Source organism: Seriola aureovittata, chromosome 9 (genome assembly GCF_021018895.1).
Source record: "Seriola aureovittata isolate HTS-2021-v1 ecotype China chromosome 9, ASM2101889v1, whole genome shotgun sequence".
NCBI lineage: Eukaryota > Metazoa > Chordata > Actinopteri > Carangiformes > Carangidae > Seriola > Seriola aureovittata.
In genome coordinates this window covers 16,625,361-16,648,888 of record NC_079372.1, presented here as the reverse complement: position 1 = coordinate 16,648,888, position 23,528 = coordinate 16,625,361, and the positions used below count along the sequence as shown (strand labels likewise).

Genomic DNA, 23,528 nt, shown 5'->3' with positions numbered 1-23,528 from the left:
AGGCCAAGGAACGTTGGAGCTGGAAGAAATGGCAGATTCAATCAACTACAGCTAGCTAACATTAGCTAATAAACGTCAGTTAAAGTGTGTTAATGTTGCTCTCTCTCTCTCCCTCTCTCTCTCTTTCACACACTGATGGTAAATCAAGTTAATAAAGTTTATATGTAAAGAAATCAAACATTTTTTTATTATTGACGGCCATTAAGGCAAACTCAATGCCTCAGCGAGGTAGCCGTCACATGACCCAACGAGATACATTATTGGGAATGATCATTTATCAGACAATGGCAGGGGTCGAGTGAACTATCAGACCGTCACCTGACTGTTTTTGGAAAGAAGAGCGTTTAAGAGTGAAAACTGAAGCCGAAACTTCAAGAGAGCTCTGCAACATTTGTGTGCAGGATTCTTTTTCAATACGCGGTTAACGCCTGCTGGTGGTTAACTCACATTTAGAGAGCAATGTACCAGTTAAAGCATAACACTAATGAGATGTATTCACAGCGCTGCTCAGCCCAAAACATTCTGGGCAGATCAGGGCCAGTGAACACAGAGTAAATCTTGTGCTTCATTACAAACTTGGATTCCAGCCTTTTCTATAAAAATAAAAAAATAAAAAAAAAAATCAAGCAGGCGTTCAGTTTTTGTTTCCTTCCTGTCGTGCCAAAATTGGTCAGGAAGCTGAATAGAATCAATTCTCTCTGGCTGCAGGACTTTTGATCAAAGAGATCTTTGACCAAGTGAGATGATGAGGAAAAAAATATATCACATTGGCTCACACAGATCTTTTCACAGTGGCTGGCTTTTCTCGTCTGCCGCAGAGGCTCAGTCTGCATCTGTGTGTGTGTGTGTGTGTGTGTGTGTGTGTGTGTTTCAGAAAATAGAACAGATAATGTTCAAGTCATGTATACCCAGACCCTCAGAGAGAACACTCCTGTGGGATTAGGGAAACACTATATTTTCTGGTAATGCACTAACTTGTGTGCATCATAAGGTCTGAGAAAGCCTCCTGCAAACTGTGTCAACAAGCTGCTAAACACGCCCTCATACTGAAGGTGCTCTGAGACGGCGAGCTCGCCGCCACTGCCCCCATTGTTCCCAATGTAATCACACCAGCACGCACGCGGGGCGGCGACAGTAACGTGAACGTACACCGGCATTTGTTGATTGATGAATGAACTTTTTTCCAACTTGCACCGTCACCATGACAACCACAGAAAACAACACCAGTGATGCAGCAGCTGAATTATCCATGTTCTGTAAATCAGATCAGTAACAAGCTTTCCTCTCTTATTTTGGAAGCATGGCCGACTGATTTTAACCGTAGAGTGATACAAGACGCTGTTTCCTGATTTATTTATTTTTTGTCAGTGTGCGTGTCAGAGCAGAATGAGAGCGCAGTGAGAAAGAGACAGACAGACAGAGCAGGGCTCCTTTTCACAGCATGTGGAAATGTGTTTACAGGCCATTATGTATTTTAAATACATGGACACATCACTCCGTCTTTCCATCCAGCTGCTCTGAGCGGTTACTTTCCCCATCTGGAGTCTTTATCTCATACGTGTGCTCGCTTGTAAAAAAAAGCCCATTAAAAACCTGGCTCTGCATACAGCACTGAAGAATGATTCTGATTTTAGCGAAGAGTTGCCATATTAATCAGATATCGAACCCTTGGCTACGGGATGAGGTTACAGTGAGCGCAGCAGCAACCAGTAGCACATGACACTGGTTGTTAGAGAGCCAGCTAGCTCTTTGTGCTAAGATAAGCTATCCATCTGTTGGCATCATATTTAACAAACAGATACGAGCGGGGTATCGATCGTTTCATCCTTCTCTCAGAGAGAAACAGAATTGGCGTATTTCCCAAAATGTCAAACTATTATTATACTGAGAACACACATGTTGGCTGGATAGGACTAGATAAGTGGGATGAAATCTTTATTTGTGTGATTCATTTTTTATTTATTCTTCAAAACAAGCTACGATATAATATTTATGACGCTCAGCACTGATGTATTAGGAAATATGGTCTTTTAATGATTGGTACAGAGTTAAATGATGAAGATATGAAAAACAGCTACAGTGTGGAGTCAAAGACCTCTGTGTGCACAGTGAGAAAAGGCAAGTTTAACTGTGATTTAGATGAGACACACTCAGTTTCATGTTTAATTGCTTATTATATTTTTAGTAAAATGTCTATGAAGAATTCCTCTGGTCGAATGATTATAAAAAAAGTTGTTTTTGAGAAACGGGAGCTTATTTGTTGAGTTTGGGACAAAGACAAGTGTAATGTTATATGTAAGAAGTTTATGACCTTGGTTGAGTATTTTTGGTCTCTACAATAAATAACATGACTGACTAAATCATGACTTTTTTTTCACCCTCTCACCATTTCGAGGCGATGAAGGTATACAGCCCGTTACCTTGATTTTACAAGTACCTTGATTTTACAAGTACCTTGATTTTATTGGCCCGTGACAAACACAAGTTTGATTTTTGGAGTAATTAAATCGTGTGTCACAAAATAAGTTGAATTCTTGTAATTACCCAGAAGCCTGAGGTGATGATCCTTCATTGTGGGATGAAAAGCCAGTCATTTTCATCAAGGGTAGTCAGTGGGATTATGTCTAATTTTTGCCCAACTGCAGTCAAGTCAGACGACAGAAATGTTATTTTCATTGTTCAGGAAGTAAAGGGATAACATCGCTCATGCACTCCTGCTATGCTGAAACAGGTGGTGCATTCAGGTGTGTGGCATCCTAAGACTGTATGCTGCCAGATACGAGATAAATGTTGAGCCTTGTGCAGAGTCAGCTGTCCCTGCAAGATGAATTCAGCATTTACACTCAGTATCTTAGGTGGAAACTATACAGACATGCAAACTGTATTAGAAGCCACTAGGAAAGTAAGAGTTTATTTCCTCCGGGGCCACGTTGAAAACATTTGTGTTGAGCTGTTAATATTCTCTGAAGTGTTAAATTGGATGCCAACTTTATATGGTGAATCATCCCTACAGTATAACACCACCATATAAAGGCCGGCAGTTTTCAGGACTGTCATTCCTGTTATTTGCATTGCTCTAAGCAATCCATTCCAATTTATTCCAATAGAGCGCTGAAACATTAATACCGCTATTCTGATCTGGCTCAGGCAGACTGACAATAGTGGCTTTGCTGAAGCAATATTGTGGATGCCAAGTGGCACAGAACTGAGATACCAAAATAGCAACACAGTCAGGGACATAACAGTACAACGCCTAATCAGTTGGATAAAAGGTTTCCATTGTAACTTGAATGCAAGACAAACAATGTGAATATCTTTAACAAATCGCCACTACCATGACAGAAAGCCAGTGTGGAAGTGTGTTACGGTCCTGTGACAGTATTGATTTGTTCTTACCACAGTGAAACAGCAGCGTATCCCAGCAGTTTGGCGGTTTTATCCCCAATTAGCTACTTTAAGCTCCAACTTAAAGAGTAACAAAGTCACAGCAAAGTTTATTTATATGGCACTTTTCACAGACACCAGCCACAAAGTGCTTTGCAATCAAAGAAATAAAGTCAAATACAAAAACAAGACAAGCGATGATAAAACATCAGGTAGTTTATATAAAGGGAAACAGATAAAGGATGTTAGATGAGAGCATAAAATACCACATACTACCGAAACACATGGGTTTTAGCTGCTTTTTTAAATGGTCCACAAATTCCAAAGATTTCAAGCTTAATTGGATGGATGGAGGTATACATGGTCAGTAACCTGCAGTGGAGCCTGGCCATATAATGAGAATGAGCATGTTTGACCGGCACAGAATCAAATATCTGAGACTGATCGGCCAGTCACAGCCAATCAATCGGTGCATCTCTACTTAACTGCAGAGGTTTGTGGGTGTAAACCTGCACATGAACCACAAGCAGCCTCTGAAAGCAGTTGTCAGGAAATTATACCATTTCTATAAAGTATACAGATTTTGTTACAGTTAAGTTTTCAGTATTTATGAATCAGTAAGAGGCTACTACCAATCGACCTGCATCTACTCCAACTATAAAATTCTAGCAGTGACAACCTGAGCATCATAACAGGAAAAAGGTTGGCAGCGTGTCATCCTTTAACAGTCGATATGAGCCGCTTCATATAAAAAAGTCTTTCCTTTGAGAACTTCCTAAGGTACCGTGCCGTATAGTGAAATGTGAATGGGTTCTGGCTCAGTCATCCCATCTTCCTTAAAGCCTGAGTCACCACAACACAGGAATCCAACACTGGAACCAGTGACTGTAAACATCGGGTTGGTGAATTTCAATAGAGATCAGGGCAACCATCGTTAAAAAAAATCATTAAGTGCGACAGTACAGGCGCGCTGTGGGAGACACAAATGCACACATGCGCACACACAAACAAAAGCAGATGGTATACACACACATGCACATGTACAGCTGAGTCATATTATGACCAAAAAACAACAAGAGTGGAGACGATGTTCAAAGCAAAGATAGAGGAGAGAGAGAGAGAGAGAGAGAGAGAGAGAGAGAGGTAGAAGAGAAAGACTGAAAGCAAAATGCAAAGTAGTTTCAATTTACATGAAAGAAAAATATGAAGGAAGATAAAGGAAAAAAAAGAGGCTTCTAGAAGATGTAAACCAGCATAAGTAAACAGAATAGAAAAACACAGGGAGGGCGCTTGTAAGAAAACAGAGAGTAGAGGAAGATGACAGTCCAAGTCAATGAGGCACGCAAGACCAAAGACAAATGTGTTTGCATGGGAATTATTCCAACTGTCGGCCGGGCGCACTAAATGAAAACGTTTCTCTCCGGCGCACATTTCCCATCAGTCCCACTAAGAGGAACAGCAGGCCCAGTCGGCGCAGATGCCCCCGAGGTTAACTGTCCAATCAGCTGCTCCACTACCGTCTCCACGGAGACAGTCCCAGTGATGTCACCGGGGGGTAGGGGGGTGGGAGGGGAGGCTGGCTGTGTAATACAAACTGATAAGCAATCACGTCACCAGTGTCGTGACCTCATGGGTACACAGAAGATTGTTAGTATTATGTTGCTTGTTTCTCTTCAATCTGGACCATTTAATCTTCTGGATGTAATCCTCTTTGTCCAGCCTTCACTTTCGCTTTCTCCCTCCCTGCAAAAAACTGCTGGACAATAGCTGCTAGAAAACTAATGATACAATGACTTCATTTATCTATTATTACAACTACAATGACTGTTAGACTGTCGGATGAACTGACTGGATGAAACACGCTGTGTCATTTTTACATCCATGTAACAACTGCTGTCATTTTTGATTGAAAAAAGAAAAAAAGAAGTTCAATGCTTGAGATTCACAAAGACTCAAGCTACAAGAGGTTATCACTGTCACTGCCCAGTCCTGGCTGCACCGAGGTTGGTCCTTCATTGTGGGGGATGATAAGGTCAGAGCTGTGACACCAGATATCAAGATCGTTCATATTCAACATTTATATGACAATGCATACTGCAGGAGCTGGCAGTACAGTCAAAGTTAATTAAAGGAGACAGCCGCGGCTAACCTGAATGAAAACACATTCAATCCAGTCCGCAGTCAAAGGTGGTTGACAAATCAAGTCAAGTCAAAATGTTTCTCTATAGCACATTTAAAGGTCCCATATTGTATAAAGTAAGATTTCCATGTGTTGTTTGATTATAAAGCAGGTCTAGGTTCTATATTAATACTGTGAAAGTATCAAAGCCTCAGTCCAAAGAGAAATGAACACAGCCTGTATTCAGAAACTGAGCCTTAAAACCAGCCATTAGGACTTCTCTAACTTTGTGATGTCACAACAAAGCCGTCGCCACCCTCAGCAATGCCCCAAACCAACGTTGCAGGATTTGGTTTATCTGAGTGTTTACCTGAAATCTGCTAGATTTTTAATTGATCACTCAGAAAACAGTAAGTGAGCCTATTAGAAGAGAGGCTCAGAGCCTCCTCTCTTCTGATTGGCTCACCGACCTGTTGTTGCTATAGCTCCAGAAAGGAAATGTAAAACTACACTGAGATGGTTTTTGTTACTTAAAACCACAAATATATCTTCTTAAGGATTTCAAAACTTCAAATAAAACCCAGGAAAACTGTAAAATATTGGACCTTCAAAACACCCACAGTTGGCCAAAGTGCTGAACAGGCTTGAAATACCTAAACAAATATGAAAACAAATAACAAATAAGAATAAAAGAAAACAATAAACACAATAACAATTAAAGAATTGCAGCACAATAAAAGATGAAGTCAATGTGTCGAGCCCTAGTCAAACTGAATGCAAACAAGAAGAATTGGCATTCAGTCTCAGTTCTCATATGAACGGGTCAGCTGCTCCACAGATTAAGGGGCTGTCACTGAAAAGGCTGAAATCGTGACTCATATCACAACTGCAATATCTGCCAAAATACTCACATTATCAATTCTTGGATATTGTTCAGCCCTAGATAATAATAATAATAAATTAATAATAAATAATATGCACTGACATTATTAACACAAATGTCAAATATCAGATAGTATCAGAATATCCAATACTGGATATTTTAGGTCAATACCAATATTTAATTTTAAAAAATCTGATATTGTTGCTAAATAATTTGAAACATATCTTTGGGATTTCTTTACAAGAAACTCATGTTAACTTGCACACTGATACTGATATACCTGCAATAAGCTGATATCAGCCCATATTTATATTTTCCTGCGGAGGTGCTGGAACATAGGCCAAAAAGTCTGTTATTGCGGGTTTAAATGATCGTTTTAGGGACGTGTCTTCATCTCATTGTGAATATTTATAATCACTATTGAACTTTTAGCACACAGGAAATTACAGCTGTTACAATGTCATAAAAGCTGGACAGCTGTTAGATAACTGCTACACCTCCACCCTCCCACTACTTTTTCCAAAGCATCTTTTAAACAGGCTGCCTCTAGCAGGACAGTCATTAGCTCTAAACACACATCCACCCTCACTCCCCGACTCTACGACCTACATCCAAGTCCACTCTCATTATCCAGGTCTCCTATCTGTGTGAGCTGTCAGTCTTCCTGTCGGTGCGGCGTTTCAAACACTGACATCATCCATCACCATCAGCTCTGAAAACACTGCGGCAGTGATGTCTCTTCCTAACCTGCATTAACACCATGACCTCATCCTCGCTAGAGAAAGCTCTGACACGTGTTCTAATGAATACCCAGAGGTACTGGTCTGAGGAGACCCTGCACCAGGGACCATCGCAGTCCAGTTATGCTAATGTAGTACAGTTATTACTACAACAGAGCTAATACTGCAGGCAATTGTCCTTTATAGAAATAAATTATTCAGACAAAATGACTTTCATTGAAAAAAGTTTCTTTCACTTCACAGAGAAAATAGAGGATTTAGTGAACAAATGCCATTTTTAATTTTGGAAAAATTGCAATCTGAGGGATTAAAACTTTTACACAGCTGAAGTACTTATCTGAACACTGGGGTTCAGCGTAAAATAAAAAGTATGGTGGCTTTTAGGTCTGTCACTTTTTATTTGAGATATTGGTAAAACTTGAGATATCTGTTAAAAATGGTTCGTATATATGTGCTGCAGCTAGTGCACCATCTGACCCACTGCATGCACTGTTGCCTCATCAGTTAGCTATGGAGCAAATCATCTGAAAGTTAAGGTAGCATGTTGGATTCGACATCACAGACGAAACTAGAACTGCCGCCTTGCGGTTGTATGCCTTTGCCAACAAGCCAAGTTGCAGGAAGTATTGCCACAATCTCCCCTTCCTGAGCTACAGCAGTGAAGTGAAACTGTTTGCTGACCTTAAAAAAGGCAAGGCAAGACAAATTTATTTATATAGCTTATTATAATACACAGAGGTAATTCAATGTGCTTACCAGAAATAAAAGAAGCATAGAAAATAGAAGTAAAAAGCAAAATAATAAATAATTATAAAAACAGGTCAAATAAAGTGCAAGGTTAAATGAGGGCAGTGGAGTTTTTAGCTTCTTTTTTAAAATAAGTTGCGGTTTGGCCAGATTTTATATCTATTGGGAGCTGGGTCCAGCAGTTGGTGCTCTACAGTAACATTGGCTCTCAAGTGAAGCAGCAAAGGGACGGTGAGTGAGGAGAGAAATTCTACAATGAAGTGAAGGATGAGACTGCATGGAGTAATGAATTCGAATGAGTTACGTGTTACTTCGAACTGATTTCCACTTGATTTTTGTGGCAGCAGAAGAGGCTTTTTGTGTTCAACACTGATGTTTGATTCAGCATCATCAAAACAACATGTGCATGCTACACCAGCCTGCCATGTATCGAGTCCATCTGTTTGGGTTTGAGTTTTAATCTACAGCAAGGCTGGGGGTCATAGTACACACACACGCACGCACGCACGCACGCACGCACGCACGCACGCACGCACGCACGCACGCACACACACACACACACACACACACACACACACACACACAAAGGGCTGGAGATAATACCCATGCTTGACTGGTTTAATCTGAACAGGAGGGATGCTGGGAGGGTTTGACTCTTTCTTCATCAGCTATGCACTTTACAATTCTTACAGCGAATATATGCAGTACAGCATTTCTATGTAGAGCAAAATGAAAATTTTCATTGGAATTCAAGAAGACGTTTGATATTCACATCACTCAAAACACCCTTTTATCACCTCTCTGTTGCTGCTGTGTAAAAGTGAAATTATCTCGTACTGATGGGCAGGCTTTTATTATTTATTTTATTTTAATAGTCTCGCTCCGTAATATTGAGTGATGCGCCGTCCTGCAGAGAGAAGAGACAGTGGAGCCCACAGTTCATATTGCATCTGAAGTTTTCTGAGAACGCAGCAGAGCGCTGGTCTATTCCACAGAGGCGTTAGAGTTTGACTTGAGAGACACTGGAGTGCCACTCTGAAATGAGAAATCAAGAGGAAAATAGAAGAGACAACTGCCTCAAATAAGCAACCTGGGGAAATCATGAAGTAGGTCAGATTGCTAAACAAAAAATAAAAGATTTGGGGTGGTGGGTGAGGAAATGGGAGAAGATGAGTTGAGACGTGACCAGTGGGAGATGGGATATGTCTCCTCATAGAGAGCAAGTCTGCTGTAAACATAAACAGAGATATATCAGCAGACCTGGGAGATGCCACTGGCTGTGTTTCTTCCTCTGACAAAAAGCAGCCTGAAAACAAGACTTCAACAACTAAGAAACGCGTAATCGAGAGAAGTGACCTTTTTTCTTTCACGCAAAGTCAGAATAATGAAGAAGTGAAGACTGAAACCGGAATGAGAGCTGGACACAAGCAATCCAGATAGCTGCTTCAGAAACGTATTCCTGCTTCATTAGACATGATGCTGTGAAGAAAGACGAGGTAGAATGCAGTATGCGTGGTAATGTACCTTTGCTCGCTGACTCACCAGAACATCCCACCCAATTAATGGTCACACACCCTTTATGATATCACAGGCTGCACTCCACTGTGCCTCGCTGGTGTGCCGCACCGAGGATGGGGAAAACCGCCTTTGATATCTATAAGAAGATATAGTAAAACCAAAAGAAAAACATCCCAATGTAGTTCTACATCTCCTCTCTCCGGCTTCTCTCTGGAGCTCTAAGGCTCAGTGCCTCTCTTCTGATTGGCCGACTGCTGTCTGTGTGATGCACGGCGAGGCCAAACACAGGTTACAGATTGTAGCCTGCTACTGTAGCTTGGTGAGGGTCATTCAGCGCTGAAATGAGCTGAACAGACTCAAATTCAAATTCAGAATAAAATGCTCTGGTATTTCAGAAAAAATAATGATATATTCCTGACATCCAATGATTGTGCAGCGTTTCCATGACATTTTTCTGTCTTGTGGTTTGTCAACTCATTGACAGAATGATCACTTGTTGTTAATAAAGTTAAAACAACAACAGCAGAAAAAGGTTGGATGGTGGGTCCAGGTGGTCTGTGCTGGGTGACTGTATAGTTGTAACATCACAAAGTTACAGAAGTCCTGACGGCTCGTTTTAAGGTTCAGTTTCTGAATACAGGCTGTGTGCATTTCTCTGTGGACTGAGCACTTTGATACTTTCAAATTATTAATATAGAACCTAGACCTGCTTTATAATCAAACAACACATGGCAATCTACCTTTATACAATATGGAACCACTATATATAAAATACTGTCTACTCTAGAAAGCAAGCTAGAAGCCTGTAATTGTGGTCTACATAATATTATACAACATACAAGGTTGTATGACAAAGCTGACTAACTCTACTCAATAGCTTAAGACTACCCATCAGGTCTGTCTCTTGATTCAGAGCTTAGAGGAAAATAAACCAACAATGATATGAAATTATTAAAAGTCAAACAGAAGACTTAATCAACTCTGTACGCAGCTTTTTGTCATTTGCACCAAACTAGCTGCTTGCTGTGCCTGAAAATGATGAGAGGCAGTGACCCTGGATTGACTCTGTTGGTTATTCATGAACAGCAAAAAGACAGACCACTTTTATTTTTCAGCAAAAATGTTAAACATTTGGCCAAATGCAAATACACTGTCACCAAGACCATAATTAACCAAACAAACAACAGTCAGTGTCTTTTTCATTGCTCTGCCAAAGCACAGACTCACTCGCAAACATTAGCTACAGCTGAGGAAATTTGCTTGTGACTGTTGACATTTTAGCAAATGAAATCCACAGTTACCAGCTTAAGCTTTGACTTTACACAGCTTGTTGAAACTTTACTGTATAAAGAATAAAATAGTTTAGAAAATGTCAGCGTTTTAAATCATGATTTCGATGCAAAAGCCCAAATCAAAACAATAGCTTTCTTTGTTTGAGTCAATCATCCCAAACAAGCCACATGAACAAATGAAATATCAGTGCATCACTTGAGTCTTTAGTTTGTCATTCTGCTGGTGTTTTCTTTGTCACACTAGCTGTTGATTCGTGCAGACACGAGCAGTATGTGCCATTTTGTGTATAGAATTAATGTTTTGTAAACCACATCCGTCTCACAAGACCCGTAGTGCTCTTATCTGGTTTCAAGCAAACCAGTTCATTTAGTTAATAGCCTGCCCGTGCTATCTGATTTACAGTTCCCTCTCTCCTGTTGCCTCTCGTTTTTCTCAGGCCAGGCAAAGAAGCACCACCCCCCACAACATGCAGACTATTAGGGGACGTGACAATTTACAGATGTCCCCTAAACATCTCACATGGAGACTATCTGTAGACGCCACATACAGTTATTCCCCCGAACACCTCATATGCAGACTATATCAGTAGACACCATAATTTACAAATGTTCCCTGAATGCCACATGCAGGCAATAGATGCTAGCTGCAGCACACATGATCAGGGGTCCCGCTTATGGGGACTGCAGCAGCAGTGCACCATATAGTGTCTTTATGAGAGGTTAAAGGGGGTCTGTAGTTGTCATTGCAAATCTGCCAATATGAGGGCCCTTTGGGGGCCCATTTTTTCCCTTGGGTGCCCCAAACATTTGCCTGGTTTGCCTCTCCTGGCAGACACCCAAACATTGGCAGCAGCAAAACCATCTCACTTTTGGGGCAATAAAGAAAGAATTTTGTCTATTGGTAATGGAAGAGTTAAATATACAAAAGGATGAGCTATCAGGTTACAGCAGAACAAGACAGGTCAAGTAAATAGTCATTGTCAAATTAAATTAAGGTTGATGGTTAAGGAAGCATCAGATTCATGATTTCTAATTTGTTGAGTTTGTGTCTGTAAACATCAAAGGCGCCTGTAAAAATAGCATGCAGTACTCAGTGACCTGGATACCAGTATTTATCATGTATACGGGGACATACATATCCAGATCTGTTCCATTTAAACATCACATCCTGAATATAATCAAAACTGGGACACTGATGTCCATGTAAACACGCTCATTGCTCTGTGGCACTACTAGTGATCAAAAACTCCCCAGGATACCTACAACTACAAAAACAACATACTATTTATATAATGGCTTCTCCTACATTAAGTGATTAACAGAGCTCCAGGGCGAGAACAGATAAGGTGCTGTGTCGTTGGTGTGTATGTCTGAGCCTGTGCAGCTTTCATGGCCAAAGGCAGTCCTGAGTCATGCTGGAGCAGAAACATTAAGAGGCTTTCACAGCAGGATGGGGCACAGCAGAGGTGGAGCTCGGCACACCGTTTCCTTTTCTAGTTCCCTACTTCCTTTTGTAAATCTCCTGTCATCTCTCCCTCACTCTGTACAGTTGTTTTCTCTTGTTCAAGCTGCTGCTCTGTCCATATCTGTCCATCTGCCACAGTGCATCGCCCATTCCTCTTTCTCTCTCTCCCTTTGCACCATGAGCCACAGCGGGGCATCTGGGGACTTGCTGTGCCATTCAGCTAAATCTCCCCACCCAGCCCAGCAGTTTCCCAGCAGACGCTGCTTTCTTCCTTAAATAGATGTAAGAGAAGAAGCGGGAGAAGGAGGGAGGGAGAGTAGATGATGGAAGAGAGGGGATAAACAAGGAAGAAGCCAGTGGGGTTGAGTGATAAGACTAAAAGGAGAGCTGGAGGGAAAAAAACAGAGGAATGAGTGGGCTAGAGGATAGTAAAAGGGGATAGATGGGAAAAATGCTAAAATACATCTGTGGCTGGCAGAGTTTATGCAGTGTTGCACACGATATCGAGAAAGGTATTGCAATACTCTGACGTTAAAAACAGTAGTATACCGCATTTCATTAGTACTGATACTTTAAGAATGACAGTTATATTTCCTGAGTTGCCTCAATGTGCGACAGCGAGGCAGTGTGTGTGCAACACTCTCCTAACACTCACCTTGAAAGCGAAAAAAACCAGAGGCATGGCTGCAAATACAAAGCTCTTGCCGACCATTCACGTCTTGTTGACAAAGCCGACGCAAGAAGTGAAATATGGCGTTACTTTATTTACATAGCCGACAGTCAGGGCGAGCCCACAGCCAAGGTGTTAGTCTTATTAAATGCTGTTGAATAGATGATATCTGGTTGGAAATATAAAGCTAACTATCAAAGAAGTCTTTTGTATAGTTTTGTGTGCGTGATTTATGTGCTTGAGCGCGTGTGCATTGTGACGTTTTTGTATTATGTGGCTTGGCTCGGAGCCCAAGACAAGCTCCCCCTGCGGGATGATGAAGTCTGCCTTACTTTACTTTACCTTACCACATAAACTCAAGTACAGAGGACATCATAATACTGCTCAAACAATGTCAAAGCTTTAATAACACTATGACCGTGATATAATTATGTACAATAATATTATAAATGTACTAATTCATAGTCAAAAACAAACACTTAACAGCAAATAAACTGTACTTTTATCAAGGATGAACATAATTAAAAAATAAATTATATTAACTGTCAGTCTGGTACTTCATGGTGATGAAGTTCAAACTGTGCACACCACAATAGTGCACTTAGGTAGACTGAACACAAAGGACTCATTACGTCTCCTTGGCAGAGATCTGCGCTCTACTGAGATGTTCTAGTTTTCTATTTAGTAAAAATCTGATTTAAAATGATAATAAATGAGAACAAACTTATGATATCTCTTCAGTATCAGTACTGAGATATTTGCGCAGGTAACATACCAAAGTCATTATTTTGGTATAGTGACAACACTAATGTGCACTGTGGCAACAAAGGCAAAGTACAATAAAGTAACTGATGCAAAGGGAGAAAAGGAGGCAGCGCTCAGAGAAGAGAGAAGATGAAGAACGAGAAGGAAAACAAGGACGTGTGATGAAAAACAGAGCCAAGGGGATGATGAAGTTAGTATTACACTCGTCCCTGCAGACTTCACTTGTTATTTAAATATAGAGCTAAGATTGTATGAATGTCAATGTAAAACATCAATAATCTCTGCTATGCTTAATTTAAACAAGCAAGATGAAGAAAAGGGAAGAGAAGCATGAAAGTGATTCTTTGTAAAACAAATAATTACAACAATCCTGTAAACATTTGCTGATTAAGTGTGACCTAGTTGTCTTTACTCAACCATGAAGAAATAGAGATTCAATCATTATCAGCAGGTCTGATTCCAATTGTTAATCAACAATTATTAATTATCAATTGCATGAGAGAAAGAAGTCAGCTGTTATAACACAGGTTGACATATTATCAGTCCTTACAGACTGAAAGAAGCACATATTGACGGGTCTCAGGTGACAAGAACAGGCTGCATATTTAAAGTGGTCAGTAAGATCACTGCTGTCAAACTGCCTGATCATCTTCTGAAAGAGAGCTGCTGAGTGCGCTCTTCATTCTCTGCATGGACAGTTAAAGCTTCTCCGCTATGGATCGACAATCATCATAGTTGTGCATTAAAACCAGGATGTAACATTTCATCAAATAAATTTCAAGGCACTCTCAATTGTTTGCTACCTTGTGCAATAAAGTGCAATCCTGGCTGTTGATGCAACACCAAAGGGAAGAACATAGGAAATAAACTCCATAACCAGACACCAAACTGCTTCTGCCTCCTCTCTCCTCCTGCCACTGGGCGCCCTATGGCAGGCTTATACCCACAGCCTACATCCAGCAACTCAGACTATGTTGTATGTAACATTTGCTAACTCGCCAACTGGAATTTTCTGTCTGGCACTGATGCAGCACATGGCACAGTTTCCAACATTTATATATTTTAATCGCGGAACTTAACGAGTGCAGCCGAAAACACGGGTGTATTGTTTGGAGAACACACACGCCTGCTGTGACCAAACCATCGCAAAGAGGTGACAGAGGGCGCAGGTGTATTCATAAAAGCAGTCCTGCAATCGAGACCTCCACGCTGCTCAAGCACCATCAACCACCAGCTGTTGGACCTCGACCCTCTTTCCCTGCAGGGCACTGGTGGTCCTTAGAGGCTGCCGGTCAGCTCAGACATGGCTGCCAACAAGCAGAAAAGAACAGGACCTCGGGGCCTGGTAATGAGATGTCAAGGAGGAGAGGGGCCTAATGAGTAAGAGAGCAAAATGAGGAGAGAGAGAGGAAGGGAGAGAGAGGTGCAGTAATGGCTGGGAAACAGATCCCAAGTGTGGGTTAACAAAACTGATGAAAGCAGCACTTTGCTTGATGCATACAGAATAGCTCTGGGGCTGAATGCCGAAAAGATTTCATCCGTACAGTTCAGTGTATCAATTAATCTGCAGTGAATTATGCCGTCTGCAATACAATCCTTACACTCAATGATGGCAAGTTCTCCGTAGACAGGTCAAATGGGCCTCAGTCAGAGAATGAAGCCATTTGTCACTATTTTCACTCATTTTATACACTAAACATTAATTTGTGTATAAGTCTGTAGACATTCTCATGATAAATCCAAGTTTTCTCCTTGACGGAAGGGCTCTGTCTTTGTGCCAAATTTTCCACACGCCTCTCTGTGCAAGAGCTAGCATCAAAGCCCATGTTTTTGGTGGCAGCAATCACATGCAGCGATCAAACAGCAATCAGTTTCCATGAGCTGATGTATCTCTGTGCCTCTGGCAAACTTGAAATAATACCCAATACTCCATGTGGCAGCAGTCACACAAAGCAATCACACAGCGGCTTGTTTCCCTCCAGTCTGGGTCTGTGCTTCTGGCAAATACAAAAGTGGAAGCAATCATACAAAATAATCAAATAGTTTTGCCTCTACTGAGCTGGATTCTCTCACCACTGATCTAATACTTTAAGCCATTACAGTAATTATTTAATTGAACCTTTCCAATTCCTCTGAATTGGTCCTAGCTCTGATGTGCCTGCTATAAACCTGTTTTTCAATCATTTCAACCTGACAGTTATTTTCTTTGAAATATATTACTGTTGGTACATGAAGCTTCTCAACATATGACCAGCCTGGAACCAAAACTTAATGTTATAATCCCCACGTTGCTCATTTCATTATGTTTTCTGCATTTTTGGGCTTTTTGGTACAGTGCAATCTGTGGCATTTCAGCCTCGAGTATATAATAGTGGGTTTTTCACACTGTTGAGGATGTTTGTAATAATAGGTATAGGTATATGATCAACTCAATTTTTTTGTTATAGATGATCGACCAAAACTCTTTTACTATACACTAACGCTGAACCACCGAAGCTGAGCTGGCTATTTTCTTAACAGGGATAACAGGGCTTTGTTTTCGCGAGATAACGGGATAATTATTCCATTATCTCAGCAAGAGGTGCAAAAAAAAAGAAAAAAAAAAGGAAATCACACCATCATAATTAAAAAAAAATTTACAGTGAAAATGAAATGCAGTGACCATTCACACTGAAATTGCGGCTCATAACACAATCGCAATATCTGCCAAAATAATCACAATATGACTTTTTTTACATATCATTCAGCCCTACTAGACACAGATGTTGGATGTCCCAGTGTTCAGCTCCAGTAGTGCAAGTATCCACCAAACTTCTACAAATTACACTTCAGAATGCTCTGAAGAGCCAACAACAGACTTAGTGCCAAAAGTGAAGAATAAGATGCATTTATAGAGCAACTCCTTCCAACTTACAGCGAAGTACAGTACAGTAATCTTTAAGGGCAACTATTAAGTAAACACGTGATTAACCACATCTACACTCATCATGACCAAAGACATAGTATTCTGTGCAATGCATTTCAAATTATGAATGGTATCATGGTTATAAACTGTAATTATAATGTTTAGGAAGAAAATCAAATGATTACAGACTCCTGTGAGGCCTATCTTTACTATATGTACTGTCACAACAACAGGCTGACTGGACACACCTGACACAACACTAACCTGTGACAGGTGTACAGCAACAGTGTGAGAAAGTTGAAATAGATATATTAGTATAATTAGTATTAATATATTAGAATATAGTATATTCGAAAAACAGCTTCTGCCATTCCAAGTGATGATGATGCTAGTATAAAAAGGTATTGAAAATTCAAGTATTACTATGTCTGGAAAAACAAAGTCATTGTGACAACATCAAATCCAAAACGATTTAAATGAGCAGCTGTAGCTAAAAATATTTCCAAACACGCCTCTTTGTTTTATCACTACAGCACACTGGAACCAGCTGAGACAAATGGGATGCAGCCTTTGTTAATGTTATTGATGACACCTGTGCTTTTCCTACTGTAACATGTCATCATGTGTGCTGTGGAGAAAGTCTACTCTGCTTTGCCATCTGTTGTGGAAAATCAAACACTCTTTTTCCCGTACATATTTATTTTAACCCAGTTTTGTGTGAAAGATTATTAAAATATAATTTAATAAAAGAATGGGAACTGGGCTGCACAAATCTTATTAAAGAGGTTTCTTAAAGACTAGTTTGTCAAAGTTATTGCTCTAATTACAAAGATAATTTCACAAAAGAAAAACAGGAAAATGCATAACAAACAGCATTTTGCAATATCAACATATATCTTAACATTCTGCCTAATCACACAGTTTGCTGCACTGAGCTGGGAATGAGCCTTGATCTTAAATATACTCACATGCACAGGTTTCATGCTTGTTATTCTAAACACTTTGCTGATGCAGCCAGACACAAAGCATCCCCAGAGGACCTACCTCAACGGGACATAAAACAAATGAAGGCTAACATGTTTCCCAGAACTCCCCCGTCCTCCTCTGATCCCTCCACCCCTGCCTCAGTTGTACTGGGTCAATGGGCCTAATGAGGGGAATCATATAAACAATAAATTATAATTAAACAACAGGGCAGCTGCTGTCTCACACACACACACACACCTGTTGAGCTACTATGTGTTAAGAGAACCCTGACTCAACACGCTGTAACATGAGCTGTTTTAAATGAGATGGCAGTGGTCCACTGACTTGAGGACCAGCCTTGAGGAGGAACAGGCTCACACACAGGCAGGAAACATGATGCAAATGAGGTGATCACCTTCTCTGTCTCCTCACTGATTCCTTTTTCTCTCCTCCTTACGTGATCTTAGTTTCATTGTAACCATAATATGAGGATTAAAAGAATAGTTCAGCATTTTATTCACATCCTTTCCAAGAGTTAGGTGGGGAGATTGATACCACTGGCATGCCTGTATGCTAAATATGAACCTACAGCCATTAAAAAGTTAGCTTAGATTAGTATAAAGACAGCAGGCTCTGCCCAAGGGTAATGAAATCCACCTATCACCGCCTAGCTAATTAATAATTAATACATATATCAAATCTTATTACTGGTAATTCTCAATAATCAATTCCTACTGCAATCTGTCCACTGTAAACAAACTAATGAAACAACATTGTCAAACCCAGCCGATTAGAAAACACAGTAAAAGGTCACTAAGCCGTTAGTGATCGGCTGGCAGTGATAACATGCTAGCAGATTAGCTGTTAGCAGGGGAAAGAGCCAACCTAGCTTCTTCCTCTAGTATGTTTTTTGTGCTAAATATGACCCACTGGCCCGTGCACGAGCCCATTAGAATGTTCTGGACATGTCCTGACAGAGTAAACCGTTAAACGTTTGTCAATATAGACATGCTGCACCTCGTTAGATCGGTTACGGTCTTTAGAATTCAAATATTCTGTTCATTTTGCGCTAACCTTAAGCACATAAATATGATTTATTACTATCTACCAGCTTCATGCACCAGCAGAGCGTAGTGACTGCCTACCTTTTAGACTCGTAGAACTCCGATTCTCTCTCCATTCCGCCATTATTGATATTCATTTAGTCCTTAGGGGTCCACAGATCACAAAATCAAAAGAATTTCTTCATAAAAGTATTCCAGGTTCTGAATATCGCCAAGAGAAGTCCAAAGCAGACTACTGAGCAACTTTTCAACCGCCAATCTTCCCTCACTTCTCCCCCCTCTCTCTGTCCGGCTCCATCTGCGGCTGCGTTAGCGGGTGCTATAGTTTGTTAGCTTTCTGGCTACAAAATGGAGGCCTCCCTGTAAAGATCTAATCAGATTAGAGACAGTAGAGAAACCATATATAGGATAGAGTATAGATGATCTTTGATCAGAAGTCACTTCGGCAGGGAAAACAGCAAGCATAAGTAAGAAGTAATGACTTGATCTCGTCAGAATTTTTTTTTTTTCCCACAGCTTGACTGATTGACTCTGGCCTGAAGATAGACGACTCCCCTGACCAATCAGATCAAAGTAGGGGGGTGGGCACTTCAGAGCGAAGGCCAATGGCTGTTTTCACACTTCCCAGGCAGGCAGAGGTGTGTGAGACAGACAGGGACCAGGTGCTTTAAATTGTTCCAAAATGTTTTTCTTAGACATCAAAATGCTTCAGTATGTTTTCTAATATTTCATATTAAAGAGTTAATGCACTTTTCTCCCAGTTTTCCTTTCAGAGAGATTTATGGGCACCAGTGTAAAAATGAATTATAAAGCCCTATTAAACTAAACTATTAGGCATGGAAGCCCTGAAGCTTTACAGAGGAGTTTTTGACAAGATGTAGAAGTATTTTGGAGCTTTTCATTGTTCTTGTATAAAGTATATCCTATTGGTAAACTAGTTATCAAATACGTCTTTTTTACAGGCAAGGACTGAAGAATACAAAACAAATACCATGTATCAGCTGATGCAGTTTAGGTTGGGTTGTAGTTGCATGCAAAATGCATTTTGGCCTTACAGTTCGTCTGTTATAAGCTTATTACATGTACATATGCAAATTAATGCACATTAAGTTTAAAATAGGTGGGCTGTAAGAGGCTAAGCTAACTGGCTACTGGTGATAGCTTCACATTTACTGTACAGACATGAGAATGGTTTTGAACGCCTCTTCTAATTCTGAAAGCAAATAGGCTACACGTATTTCGCAAAGTGACTTACCTTTCCTTTGAAACATGGATGTAATTTTCAGCCTGTTTGAGCTGATTAATAGTTATTTTTCTTTACACACACCATCCTGTTTTTAGTTTCTCCATTTCTCTCTCTTTCCCTCCCTCAAACAAATCATCCAGGGCTAAAAGTCCCCAGCGTTGGCAGGCTGTATCTCCAAACTGTCCACTGTAGGCATCCCACTTAATCCTCTGATGGGAATATTGGCTCAGTTCCACACTCATCTGTCCGGGTTAATGTCTGTAGCTGGCTGGTGTGTGTGTGTGTGTGTGTGTGTGTGTGTTAGTGTGTGTGTGTGTGTGTGTGTGTGTGTGTGTGTGTGTGTGTGTGTGTGTGTGTCATATCCCATGTCCTACACAAACCACTTTAATCACAGCTAAAGACATTTTATACTGTACAATCATACTCTTCCCCTGTCCAGCAGAATCCAGGAACATCATTCATCAAAGCATACTAAGCTAAATGTGTGTAGTTACAAACAAGAAAGTTGGCGTGCACATCGTCACGCAATGTACAGCGATAAATGTCACCTCTCACCTGTTCTACGTCCATCTGCTCGGACTTGTTTACATGCTGACACACCACAGAACGCCACAGAACGGCATATAACATCAACACATTCCTTCAAAAGAACTAGCAGCCTTAATGTCGCACCCATAAAAGATAAAAACAGAAAACCTTACAGACATTGAGGTACAGATACTGCAGTGTCACAAGAGTAGGTGTGTGGGAAAGCTTCCCAGCATGCAATGTTTTCTGCATTGTGACTGGTGTTCTTGTATTGTTCTCCCACATTTTGCACCATTTCCACACTTCATTTGTTGTCATAGAAGTGCTCATTAAGTGTAGTTACATCATGTGTGATGCCATTCTCACAATTTTGTTAAGTTCTCCCCACCATGCACAAATTATAGTTTTGATGAAATGTTGCTCAGCCTGTTGCTACCTACCAAAATAAATGCTGTATAATGTCAAGCAGCCTGTGTATGATAGTTTCATTGCTGAGAACCCAAGTATCAAATGAAATTCATCTAAACCAAACTGTTCTGACACTTCCGCAAATGACTTGTCTAAAAATGAATAAATTTAGATACAGAATGGGAAGAGGTAGTGATGTGATGGTGAAATAACAAATCACAGAAAAACAGAATAGATATTGGGCACGGTATCACTTCAACGCAATTTTAACAGTTTCATCAAAACAGAAAATATACCTGGCTCAGTTATGAAAGTGTAATGAAATGTAGCAGTTAATTGTTACTGCTTGTTTGAGATCCTCTGGCTCTGCTCAGTGTCAGAGAAACAGGATGAAATAGTGACATTTAATTCTGAGAGACACAATTACCTTATTTTCCAAGTAAAAGCAGAAAAGCACATCTTCAAAAACAATGGTTGGCAACCTTTCAATTATTCTTACAAGTAGAGTTGGTTTATTAGAGTTGGTTTTTATCAATCATGTTGACAGTAGAGTTGGTTTATGCGTCTGCAATTTAGAAAATGCTTTAACCAAAATCCCACCTGTGTATCACTCAAGGGTTTGTTGGTTAATATGGTCAGGAGGGTTTCTCAATGTACGCACTCTCTCAAGCACAAGAAGAAACTGATAAATCAGATTATATGTGTAGGAATTATTGTAGCATGGATTAAGCACAAACCTGTGGTTGCCCAGGTTATCATCAGCTGTTCCCAGGTTTATCCAGCACAGACTACAGCAAGTTCAACAGGAGGACAAGCCTATCACAAACATCACAAACAAGTTTCAAGATAGGAGCCACCGTGCTTTCACTAAATCAGCATGAAATGACCAGAAAATAATGGTATCAGAGTAAAGTCGAAGAGAGATACCGGAACATTAAATAAAACGCTAAGAAAACAGGCAAAACAGGCCGAGCTGGCGTGAAATGTAGTCATCCTCCCTGGGAAACACACCAGCTTCAGGACTGTGTGTCCTCTTGTGGGCTCTGACCCTTGGTTTGAATTGAAGAATAAATTTAGCTGTAAAGTGGGCGGCTTAAGTATTTATGCAGCACAAGCAGCAAGATTTTAAAAAAAAAATCAATAAACACTAACAGGAGGAAATGCATTTTTCTTCATCCAGACTGAACTGATGCTAATTAAAATTATTAATGGCTAAGGCAATCAATTTGCAATGCTTATAACGTTTGGAGAGAAAAAAAACAAAAAAACATCATGCATTTTAATTTAGCCATTTATATCTAATACGCCGCCGATGAATACAACATCTGTAGCCAATTTCATACTTGAATAATGTCATACTCAAACAGTCCAGTTGACTTTGTCCTTCACTCCTGCACTGATGGTGGTAACGCGGCAGAGCCAGATCCGTCAGAGCAGACACGCAGCCTTCCTGGTGGAGGTCTGATTGAAGGTGGCGTTCTGCTGGCACAATGAGAGCTGCCACAGCACCGTGCTCCTCTGCTGGACCCAGCCACACAGGCCCAGACGCTGCATGTCGGCTGTAATCCTCATTATGCAAATGAACTCACGCCAAGTTAGGAGCTAACATCACAGGTCAGATGGGAAAAGTAGCAGCAAACACAGAGAAGAGACGGGAGAGGGGGTGATGGAAGGAGCTGTAGAAGTTAGAATCTGTCAGGGGAACAAACAGCCGCTTTAGAAGCAGCAGACAGCAGCAAGAGGAGGAAGAGATTTCAAACTGCAGGATGATGAGAGAGAGAGTGTGAGCAGCGATCTCATCATTCCCAGAGGAGGAGAAGGAGGAGGAGGAGGAGGGGAGACTCTCTACACCTGAAGACACACACTCAACTCTGCAAAAAGAGAGGAGAAACTCTAAACGCTTGCATGGGGAACCCTGCTCTTTGACTGACAGGCACATCCAGATGTTTCAGAGCGCAGCAGATTGCCTAGAAAAGACACATCTCACTTAACAGCTGTGTGGATTTGCCCTGCAACCCCTTTACGCCTAAATCCCCGGATCTGCACCAAAAATCACGCAACACATTAAAACAGCTTCCAGCAAATGGCACAACACGGCACTGGGGCAGCGCTGCGCTAAATCCTGCGCACTGTCGGAGTCCACGCCGCTGATATCATTTTCATTCCAAACTTGCAAAAGCAGCTCATGACAACTACATGACAAGTGATGCTACATCTCTCAGACATGCATACTAACCAGTGATGGGATTATTTTGGATACGGCGTCCAAACAGATTTCTGACGATAACATCTTGATCCTCGACCACCATTTATCGCCACATCTGCATCATTAAACGCGGACTTCTTTAAACTTACACACAATGCGTATCCACACCTGATCATACCCATTTGAAGCACACGTCCTCAACGCCCGACAGCAACATCTCGTCCCAAAGAGCACATGTGCGCGGAGGTGAAGCGCGATACTGCACCAATCCAAAGTCTCCCTGGCAGCGCAAGGGCACGCTGCATCTGCTTTAAAAAGTCTGCCGGCGCGCCTGTGCGTCAGCTGACCATTTAAAATAACCACATTAAAATAAAAGCGGAGGAGGAAAGTTGGGTGAGTACAGTTCGTACCTTTCTGTCCGGCAGGTGGACGGTCTCAAAGGTGCGTCGGAGTTCGCCGGAGCTGGAACCAGTATGAGGACAAAGGCGGGAATATCGCTCCTGTTGCGTACCTGTTCAGTGACAGAATCCATCGAAACCCTGTTACCATCGTCCTCCTTCCACTGACTCAACATCTCTCCCCCCTCCTGCCTCCTCCTCCCGTCCCCTCCCCTCATTCACTC

The 23,528-nt window shown here is 41.0% G+C and overlaps 1 protein-coding gene across 2 annotated transcripts in view; it reads right to left on the bottom strand.

Moving 5' to 3' along the window:
- Positions 1 to 23,528, bottom strand: part of LOC130174955 (kelch domain-containing protein 8B-like) — a 163,413-nt gene that overhangs the window by 139,657 nt on the left and 228 nt on the right. The window contains exon 2 of one of the 2 annotated variants that reach the window (XM_056385208.1): positions 23,317 to 23,417. The gene's annotated coding sequence lies outside the window, so the exon portion shown is untranslated. Of the gene's footprint in view, positions 1 to 23,316; positions 23,520 to 23,528 lie in introns of those variants that run through there. The other variant, XM_056385207.1, reaches the window with a different exon arrangement.